This window comes from Mus pahari, chromosome 10, assembly GCF_900095145.1.
Source record: "Mus pahari chromosome 10, PAHARI_EIJ_v1.1, whole genome shotgun sequence".
NCBI classification, from domain to species: domain Eukaryota; kingdom Metazoa; phylum Chordata; class Mammalia; order Rodentia; family Muridae; genus Mus; species Mus pahari.
In genome coordinates, this window is record NC_034599.1 from 54,861,782 (window position 1) to 54,869,855 (window position 8,074).

Consider the following 8,074-nt stretch of genomic DNA (forward strand, 5'->3'; position numbering starts at 1 on the left):
TCCTGGAACTCACTCTGTAGACCAGGCTGGCCTCAAACTCAGAAATCCACCTGCCTCTGCCTCCCAAGTGCTGGGATCAAAGGCGTGCGCCACCACCGCCCTCCTCTTCCTTTCTTTAAACAAACACATTTTGACTTGTGGGGTTTTAGCTTTGTTTTGAGACCCAGTGAGTTTAACTGCAAATGTCTGTCTGTGTAACCATGGCTTTGAACCATTGCCTGGAGGGTTCCTCAGTGGTAGACAATGGCTGTCTCTCCCTCAGAATCCTTTGGTAGTGGGAGAGGAGGACCCCTTAAGCTCCTCCCGGATTCATTTTTGGTTGCTGATTGGCTGAGTCTTGTGTAGGCAGCCACAGCTGCTCTGAGGTCAGCCCTGAACTTCTGATCCTCTCACCTCTGCCTCCTTCGTGCTGGGATTTCAAGGGCAAACCACCTGGTCTGTGTGGTTCTGGGAATGGAATCTAGTGCATGCCAGGCAAGCTCTCTGCCAACCGAGCCACACTCCGAGGTACCCTCACTCTTTGAAGAGATACAGTGGCCTGTGAGTTCTTCAGAGGAGGCTCAGCAACTTTACTCCCCAAACCTAACCAGCAGGAAATTTCCAGAGCATTGAATCCTGCTACAATTGTAGTAAAACATCCACTTGTGGATGCTGTTTGTGTGCCATAGAACCTTATACAACCACCGCAAATGGTGAGACTATCTGCTGGCCTCTCCACTTCAAACCATATAACACTCTGTTTCTAGCTTGCTTTCATAGGTCTCCGGAGACTAAAGGTCACAGGATGCCAGGCTTCTTGGCCTGGCCTACCTGGATCAATGGCTTCTTTTTCTAGGATGGGAGGTGGACAGGTCAGAACTCAGAAAGGCAGACACTCTCGGGCAGACACCAGCAGTTTCTCAACAAAGGCTCTTTATTCTGTTCTCTAGATAACATCTAGAAGTAATCAGATTCCCCCCCACCCCAGCCGCCCAGCTGCCCAGACCATCAATGGAGGAGTCTTTGCCCTTAAGCATTTTAAAGACCTGAACAGACCTAGAGAACCCTATCCTGGGCTCCCACAGCAGGGAGGGCTCTTTCTTCTTTCACTTGAGATGCCTGGGTGATCATATCTGGGTCAATTCCTCACTCTTGCCAGGCCCTCTGAAGGGCAAAACAGAGTGTGTGTTTGTGTGTGTGCATACATATGGGTGTGAATATGTATGTATATGTATCTGTATATGTATATATGTGTCTGTGTATGTATATATGTATAAGTATGTATATATGTATGTATATATGTGTTATATGAGTCTGTGTGTGTCTGTGTATGTGTGTGTCTGTGTATATATATGTGTATATGTATGTATGTATGTATATATATATATATATATGTGTGTGTGTGTGTGTGTGTGTGTGTACATGTGCATATGCTGGAAGAGGACAGAAGTATCTTGCTTCACCTTATTCCCTTGAGATATTTTCTCCCAGAAGCACCCCAGTACAGCAGTACAGCTAGGCTGGCTCGATAATGAGTCCCCTGGATCTGTCCACTTCTTCCCCCAACACACATGGCTATGCACTGCTTTTATGTGATCGCCATGGATTTGAACTCAAGTCCCTGTGTTCACACAGTAAGCACTTTACTTACTGAGCCACCTCCCCAGTCTTTACTAGAAGAACTTTCTAGAATCATTATGGCAGAAGTTATCATTAGAAGTAAAAAAAAAAAAGCTACTTTCTAATGCTTCCTGATGAATATGCATTACAGCTAAAATCAGAATCAAAGAAAGTGCTTTTATTTTTTGGAAACGGAGGGAGTGGGTGGAAAATCATATTACCTGGAGTAATGCTGATAAGAAACACATAGGAACAGATTAAGGGTAGAGTGGGCATGCTGAATCTGCTCTAATTCTTTCATTAAACTATAAGGCTAGCACACCGACAGCAGGGCTGGTCTCTGCTGAGAACAGCTGTAGCCTGCAGCAATCCATCCGTGAGCTCCCACCCCAGCCCACACCTGCTGAACTGGATTGTAAACCAGTTCACTGCTGGGTCAAATATCAGATCTTGGGGTGGGGGCGTCTCAGTAGGGGTTAGGGGATAGTACAGAAGAATTTGAAAACCAGTATAAAAGTATTTTTTTAATTGTATTTGTTTTGTTGTTGTTGTTGTTTTTGAGACAGGGTCTTGAAATAGAGTCCAGCCTGAGCCTTAGCCTCCAGGAGCTGGAATCAACACTGTTGTCCTCCATGCCTGTTACCATGTATCAACAGGCCCAGCCACACCAAAGCGCAGGGAAAGTGAAGGAATTTCTCTACAGGAACCCCTTTGCCTTCCATGCTGGCTTTTCAGAGAATGTTTTCCGGACTTCAAGGGTATGTTGGAGAATTAACAAAGCTTTGTCTGTGTGGACATGCAGGAATGCACACATGTGGGTGAGGACAGGCCACATGTGACATGTGCTGAGTTGGCACAGAATTTCACTGCCCAAATCTACTTATTCTTGAGGTCCTGGAAACTGTCACAATGACAAGTGCGAAGATTATAGAAAATCTCTAGAGGAGCTGTGCAGAAGGACAAGCTCTAATGTGACACACAGTGACATTTCCTGTGTGACTTTTTTTTTTTCCCCCACAAAACTTAAGTCTTTATTCCATCACTTTAGCAAATACAGTGCACCGGTAAACTTCAGCGCTGCTGATTAGCCCAGTAAGGTCAGTGCAGTACATTTATGAGAGTTCAATCCCTCCTTGTCACCCAAGTAAATACAGTGTCCCAAGGAGGCCGCAGCACTGCCAGTCACTGTGGTGATGTCAGACTGTTCGCAAGGCTGAAGCTCCAGCCACCACACTTATGTGAACAGCATGCTCAAGAGAGTATAGTTTCGCGTTTCACTGAGATGAGGTCAGAATGTCCACTGAATCTCCAGTCCCGTGTGACTTTTGATACTGTTCTCCTTCCTGATATGCTTTCCTAGCTCTATTTTCCCATTTGTCAGAACCGCTAAACTGAGGCTCTCCTACAGGGAGATGAAAGAGCTGTTTCTTAGAAAGGTGTTTTAGAAAACACACAAGCTCAAAGCGAGTGTCTACACAAGAAAAGATGGCCCAGGAGTGTCCTGGGTATGAATGTTTTTTTTTCCTATCCTTTCATCCTGCACTGCCCAGATCTGACTCAAACTTCTCCTCCCTACACAGAACATGTGTTCCTGCACATGGCCTGTGTGTGTGTGTGCATGTGCATGTGTGTGTGTATGTGTGTGCACGTGGTATATGTGTGCATGCGCACACGCTGGAGTGCACATGGGGAAGCCCAACACTGAGGTCAGGAATTATCCTCCTCAATCAAACCCAGAGCTCATCTATCTAGATGGCTGGCTACCTAGATCTAGGGATCCCATTTTCTGAATCTGGAGTTACAGGCAGGCTGCCACACCTACCTGGCATTCACCAGGGCTTTTAGGGATCCAGGCTCAGGTGCTTGAGCTTACATAGCCTGCCCTTTAACCATCGAGCCACATCCCCAGCTCCTCTGGAGTCCTTTGCTCATGTCTTCTGTCAGACTTTGTTACACAGACAGGGGCAGGGTCACAGTCTCTTAAGATGTGGTCTCCTGTCACCCAACCCCCACACAAAGAATCCTAGTTTGTTCCATTGCTCTGTTACGGCACACATTTCCCTTCCCTGATGCTGATGTCTTTTGTGGTACTAAGGATTGAACTCAGGACCCTGGCATGCTGCATAAGCCCTCTGCCCTGAGCTGTATCCACAATCCAATCATGCCAGTTTCTGAGGTACTGAAAAGGATTCTGTGTAGGAAGAAGGAAATAGCAAGTTACAAAATATCACAAAACCAAAAATCATACTAAGCCAGAGGCATGCTGATGGATATGAAATCTATTTAAACACATCAGTCTGTTTAATGTAGCACTTAACATTAATCTTGTTATTTAGCTGATCTTTTCTATTTCCTTAGTAGATGATATATATTTCTGGCAGTCTATTTTTAAAGGAGCTGCTACATTAGGCTGAGATCAATTATTTGATTCTAAGGTGAGACTCCTACATAAGATACCAAAGCAATGCTTTTGGAAGTGTTGTGTCTTGAGTCTACGGGAAACCCAGATGAGCCCAAGAATCGCGAAGTCTGCTGTCACTCGCAAAAAGAATCTTTTATTGTTTCAAGTTTGAACTCAGATCGCCTGCCTCACACTCACCGTGTGAATGCTGGCAAGCGACAGCGAGTCCAGAAAACACTGAGTTTACATACAGTATAGTTAGGAATCTCATGAATGTTCACAGAAAAGGGGAGTAGAGGGCTGTAGTCACTTGGTGGAAGGGTGCTGAGCGGGAGGGGGGGGTGTTAATGGGTGTCTGTTTCAGGGGCTAATTTCATGGCCAGTCCTAACTGTGTGTGACCTGACCTCTGATTGCCTTTTCTCCGTAATTTAAACTCAAGGCCTGAGTCTCCCTTGAGCTTGTTATTTCTCTAAGGCCTCAAGGACAGGCACCTGGAGTCCTGCTGCTTATCAGGAGGAGGGTGGTTTTTTGGAGACACAAAGGCGGGGAGGATGTCTTGAGCTGTCTCCTCAGAGTGTCCTCATTAGGGAGAGTTTTATGGGTAGTCCCATTTTAACACTAGGGGAGTGGCCAGGGAAAGGGGAGGGAGCCCTGGGGTTGCTGCAGGAGGACGCAGCACAGAAACCAGTTGTCTATGTATCATGCTTGCCGAGGGCTGGAGGAAGGATGGGAACTTGTGGCAGGGGGTAGGGAACACAGAGGCAAACTGTCCGCACACAACACTGAAGTCTCGTAAGTGTCAGTAATTTGGAGCTTACAACAGAAGCCTGTGCTTATTGTGGAAAGAAAACATTTGAAACAGAAACAATCCTTGGAGTAATACTAATGAGAAAGACGTAGGAACAGATTAAGGGTAGAGTGGGCATGCTGAATCTGCTCTAATTCTTTCATTAAACTATAAGGCTAACACACCGACAGCAGGGCTGGTCTCTGCTGAGAACAGCTGTAGCCTGCAGCAATCCATCCGTGAGCTCCCACCCCAGCCCACACCTGCTGAACTGCATTGTAAACCAATTAACTGCTGGGCCACAGATCAGATCTTGGGGTGGAAGGCTGGCTTTAATCCTAGCACTGAGGAGGCAGAGGCAGGTGGATCTCTAGGAGTTTGAGGCTCGCCTGTTCTTTGAGTTCCAGGGCATCCAGGGTTACACACAGGAACCCTGTTTCAAAACAACAACAGCAACAATAACACCACTAAGGAAGTGTTAGTGTAGTTTGCTGTGACAGTAGCATTGTGATTATGTTGAATAAAACAGCCGAGTCTGTTAGAAACCTGTCACGCAGTGTTTAGATTTGCTTCTGAAACTTCCAACAAAACAACAGAAAAGTATTAATTATTGTTGTTAGTGTCTGTTTATGTGCTGGAGGACGACTTTCAGAAACTAGTTCTCTTCTTCTCCCCTGGGGATCCAGCTCTAGTCAGGCTTGGTGGCAAGCACCTTCACCTGCTGAGCCACCTCACAGCCAGGAGAATTTTCTTCTTTTCTTTTCTTTCTTTCTTTTTTCTTTTTTCGGTTTTTTGAGACAGGGTTTCTCTGTGTAGCCCTGGCTGTCCTGGAACTCACTTTGTAGACCAGGCTGGCCTTGAACTCAGATATCTACCTGCCTCTGCCTCCCAAGTACTGGGATTAAAGGCGTGTGCCACCACGCCCAGCTCTTTTCTTTTCTTTTAAAAAAAGATTTATTATTATATCTAAGTACACTGTAGCTGTCTTCAGACACACCAGAAGAGGGCATCGGATCCCATTACAGATGGTTGTGAGCTACCATGTGGTTCCTGGAATTTGAACTCAGGACCTTCGGAAGAGCAGTCAGTGCTCTTAACCACCGAGCCACCTCTCCAGCCCGGAATTATTTTTTAAAAAATTGTTTTTAAAAATAACTAATGAGGACTGGATATATCCTGAGGTGGAGGTCATTGCACAGTGTGCACAGATTTCGGCCTCAATCCTGAGCATGCCCAGACAGAAAAAAGAAAAGGGTGGCTGAGCCGGCAACATTTAAACTTGGTGGGTATATCTGTCTCACCGTCTCTTATCTATAATTTTGCTTGTGACTGAAATTTTATATCATAAAAAGTCACTATAAATGTAGGCACACATAGGAGTGAACCACACGGTTAATGTGGTTGATGATTTATTTTGATCATACATATTCGACTTTATGCTTTTCCCCTCTGCTTCCATCACTCCCCCCTTTAAATGCGTCCTCACCGAAGAGGGAATCTGGCCCTGTGGTTTTGGTTAACAGGAAGATGTTAGCATCCTTTCAGCTGCAAACCGTGAGTTTGAGCACTCGCGCCCCCTCCTGTCAGGAGGGGAAAGTACAGCTGAGGATTGCGGGCTAAGGTCTCCGCCCCCTGTCTATGGTGCACCTCAGAGACCTTCCCTCCTCACCCTGGGTCAAACAGGCTGACCTGCAATACCCACAGTAACCACAAGATGGCAGCATGATCCCGATAGCTCTGGCTCCACAGGCTTTCTGAATTCTAGCATGTTTACCGAAATGTAAAATTATAGAAACCTTCCTCAATATTCAAGTCGAAACTTCAGGCAGAGGTTAAAACTCTTAGTGATGAATCCTGGCAAAGTTTCCAGTGTCTCTCTGTGGGACTGTGAAAGGCAGCCTGTGTTCTGGTTGAGCGAAGTTTATTCTGGAGACCCAGTAGAAAACTCTACAAGGCACAGAACTGTGAGCCACGTTCCCAGACACAGGCGCCTGACACCACGGAGCCCCTAACTCCATACAGACAATGTCCCAAGCTCCTGGCATTCTGGCTAGACTCCTCCCTCACAATTACCTGACTATAGCCAGGTATGCTCCTCCCCACAGTTACCCTGCAAGGCTAGGGAGCCCAGCCCACTATAAAAGGGGCTGCTTGGCCTCTCCTCACTCTCCTAAGCTCTAGTTCTCCTACTCTCACCTCTCTATCCTTCTCCCCTCCCTTCTCCCTTCTCTCCACGTAGTCATGGCCATCTTCTCCTCTACCTTCTCTGTCTCTCTCTCTCCGTGTCTCTCTCTGTCTCTGCCTCTGTCTCTCTCCTTCTGCCTTTCTACAATAAAGCTTTAAAACCATGGACCGTCTCTGCTCATCAAGACCCTCTGAATTAGGACAATGACATAGACCTTCCCCTAAAGAGCCACGCCCACTCCTCCCCCCACCCCAGGCCTCCCAGTGTTACCAGCCACCAGACTGGACCCAGGGCTCTTGGTCCTCACTTTGTTCTCAGCTCTTCTGTGACATACGGCAGCCGGCAGCGTCTGAGATGTCTGAGACTGAGAACCTGTTGTCTCTGGCCTCCGTGAGGACCAGAGAGCCTGGACTGCTCCCTTTCTACCCCTGCGGACTGGGGTTCTGTGGCTTCCCACAGCCAGATGCCCTCTGGGCCTTTTGGAGAGCCCACGGCAGTTCCCCACGTCTGCCCACCCAGAGCCTGCTGCCGGACATGTCTCCAGTTTGGTTTTCTCCACCAAAGCACAAAGGTTCCCTTAGAGGTGCCATCACCTTACCTTAACATCAGTTCTGACACGCTGACTCACGTGGTGTGCCATTCGCTGCTGGAAGATGATGGGTGCTGAATGAATGATGAAAGGATTTGGATTTATTGTGCCAAATCAAAGACTGGCACATTGGCATAAAATATTATAGTATTTTAAAAATTAAATATTTTTTTATTTTTTATTTTTTTAAAGGTTTATTATTTATATGTAAGTACACTGTAGCTGTCTTCAGACACACGAGTACAGGGCATCAGATGTCATTACGGATGGTCGTGAGCCATCATGTGGTTGCTGGGATTTGAACTCAGGACCTTCGAAAGAACAATCAGTGCTCTTAACCAATGAGCCATCTCTCCAGCCCCAAATTAAATCATTTTATTTATTTACATTCCAAATGTTTCTCTCCTTCATGGTACCCCCTCCCCAAGTTCTTCATCCCATCCCTCTTCCCCTTTACTTCTGAGAGAGTGCTTCCCCCAACTTCCCCCTCTGCCTTCTCCCCTTACCCCCCC

General features: G+C 46.6%; 1 protein-coding gene across 1 annotated transcript in view; it reads right to left on the reverse strand.

The window, feature by feature from the left end:
* Nr2e3 (nuclear receptor subfamily 2 group E member 3) overlaps positions 1 to 7,629 on the reverse strand; it is an 18,264-nt gene extending 10,635 nt beyond the window's left edge. Inside the window, exon 1 of the mRNA XM_021207579.1 lies at positions 7,572 to 7,629. The gene's annotated coding sequence lies outside the window, so the exon portion shown is untranslated. The remainder of the gene's footprint in view (positions 1 to 7,571) is intronic.
* Positions 7,630 to 8,074: the final 445 nt, after the last annotated feature.